This window comes from Notolabrus celidotus, chromosome 13 (assembly GCF_009762535.1).
Source record: "Notolabrus celidotus isolate fNotCel1 chromosome 13, fNotCel1.pri, whole genome shotgun sequence".
Classification (NCBI taxonomy): domain Eukaryota; kingdom Metazoa; phylum Chordata; class Actinopteri; order Labriformes; family Labridae; genus Notolabrus; species Notolabrus celidotus.
Window position 1 is genome coordinate 4,472,270 of NC_048284.1, and position 2,696 is coordinate 4,474,965.

General features: G+C 43.1%; 1 long non-coding RNA gene across 1 annotated transcript; it reads right to left on the bottom strand.

The window, feature by feature from the left end:
* Positions 1-438: 438 nt before the first annotated feature.
* On the bottom strand, positions 439-2,453 carry LOC117824407. Its single transcript, XR_004633583.1, has 3 exons — positions 2,189-2,453; positions 1,993-2,090; positions 439-1,881 (listed from the first exon to the last, which is right to left on the bottom strand). It is a non-coding gene; the product is annotated as an uncharacterized LOC117824407 (long non-coding RNA).
* Positions 2,454-2,696: the final 243 nt, after the last annotated feature.

The following is a 2,696-nucleotide window of genomic DNA, read 5'->3' on the forward strand; positions in this document are numbered from 1 at the left end:
CGTAGCTTCCTCTGGATCATTGTGAAGACAGCCTGCTGCTGTGGACGTGCCAGACTCCAGCTGCTACAACTACTACTATCCGTCTCATCACTATCATCTCTCTCTCTCTCTCTCTTCATCTCCCTCTATCCCTCTTTCCAATCCCAACTCAGTCTCAGCGGATGTGTGTCTAACATGAGTCTGGTCCTGCTGGAGGTTTCTGCCTGTTAAAGGAAGTTTGTCCTCGCCACTGTAACTTGCGAAATGCTGCAAAGTGCTCTGCTCATGGTGGATTAAGATGAGATCAGACTGAGTCCTGTCTGTAAGATGGGACTGGATCTTATCCTGTCTTGATGTTGGGTCTTTGTTAATAATAGAACATAGAGTACGGTCTCAAAGCGTCTTGAGGTAACTTTAGATATAAATAAAGACACAGAAAGCAGTCATAATTGAGCACAATTTATTAATACCGCTCAACACAGGATCACAGAGTCTGTGGGTTTACAATATCTAATTGGTTTTCTGATTGTGCCTACCACTAGCAGAGCTAGCACCACCAGCCTTCAGTCCTCCATGTAGGTTAACATCTACATGCCTGTGCTGGTTATGCATTGTAGGCTGTGGTGAAACAAACTGAGCAGTTCTGACTTAAATCTTCTGCCATAGGTTGTCCTTATCACTCAAACCTATAGCCTGAAAGAAGCCCCTCCTACTCAGGTCGTATGTCCCACCTTTCCTTTCAACACCTGGCTGCAGACAGTCATACATACAGAGATTTAAAATCACTTGCTCAGCACAAAGTAGAAAACATGTATGTAGTGCTGCAGCTGCAGAAACAGAGTCCTGTCTCCTTTGTACTACTTCATGCAGTAAGATTTATTGAGCACTTTAAGGCTGCAGCTATAGGCAGCACACACCAACGCAATCCAATACAGGTCTGTTGTTATTATCTATATGGTTGGAGGATTGTATCTTTAGCAGACGTGGCCACAAGCTCTGCACAGTAGTGGTTATAATGAACAGTAATATGTGGAGATGCTTGGTTTATTCAGGCAAACTGGAGCAGCAAATAATCCTCTGATTTTATTATTTCAAAGATATACTTCCTGTGTTTGTGCCAGAGGATTTCCTGGACTCCCTGCTCCCCTCTGGCCTTTCTATTGGCCCAAACCTGCTCCCTCAAGGTCATCACAACCCTCACAAATCAACCGTGACGACTGCGATGAAAGAGATGCCCACGTGAAATACCACAGATCTCTGTAAGGCTTCAATTCAAGCATGACAAGAACACAAAAAGACTGCAGCTCATTCTTTTGTTTTCCCTTCACTGGCTGAGTTTGCCAGTGGCTGTTCTGAACTTGACCATCAAACTCCTGGAAAGTCTTTGATGGAAGGACACATGAGACAAGCTGCTGGCTCAGTCCGGGTTTATTTAAACTCAGCATGAGCAGGAAAAGAAAGTGAGAAATTCAAACTACCCGAGGAAGGGAGAATTGAGCTTCTTTCACCGTCTTGTATGAAAGAGAAACACGGCTCGACACGGAGACTCCAGCTGCTCAACACATCTGAAACTGCAGCTCAGGTAAATACTCAATGGAGGAGAGTCGAGTACAACCACTGGACTGTAACATCCCACAGATCACCACAAAGACGTGAAATGTTGAATTCATGAAAAGTATCAAAGGATTGCAAACAGCAAGTCTGCACTGGCTTTTGGGAAAACCTTTAATATGCTTACATCACCATAACAGGAGTCCATCAGTTTCACTTTCATAGTATGAGCTTTGGGTTCAGGAATAGAAAGCATAATACACGACCACCAGTGCTGTGATGTGTGGAAGTCATGATGCATGGAAGTCAAAAGAAAGATATTGAAGGAGGTCTTGAAGAAGTTTTGGATATCTATGGAAGGAAAAGGAGCAGACATAATTATCATGCGGACAACTTAAAATGCCATTTTACAGCAAATAATAAAAAGAGCAGGTCAAATGATCCCAGCTATCAAACATTAACCCTGCATGGCTTGAAACTCCAGTGAATCTATCCCATCACGATAGCCAATCAGCATGCAGATCCTCCAGTGACTAATGGACCAGCAGAGGTTAATTCATCTGGAATATATAGGACAAATTGATTATATCTCTTTGAGGCTTCACCAAACTTTGACACTTTCCTACTCTGATGAAAGAGAGTGAGGAGCTCAGATTACCTGATAAGTTGTGAGAACATTTGTCATTTGAATCCAGCTATCGGGTGTACCAGGGTGTACAGGTGTGGGTGAGTTGCAATCAAGGGTGAGCAAAGGGTCTTGTCAGGTGAACATCGTACCCTGGAAACAACAGAGACATTACCTCAGTCTAGTGGTTTACAAAAAGCACACGTCTGCACATATCCTGTTCATCTTACGACATTTGTGGTTATCAAAAGCACATATCAACAATTCTTAAAAGCGTACGTCGGCTCTTTTATCTAACACAAAGCGTTTGGCATGGTTACCAAAAAATCCCCTTCGCTTACATTCAACTGCAATATGAGGCTAGGGTTGTTTCTTGGTCTTTGCAAAACAACTTATAAATAGATGAATTTTACCACCTCCGGGCTGAACCTACATTGAATGTTGCAGAAGCTGGGGCTCTGACCTCAGCCTCGCCTTTATTCAGAGATCTGCACAGATCTCTGGCCTTATGCCTTACTATTTGCTGGTTTCTTCAATAAAA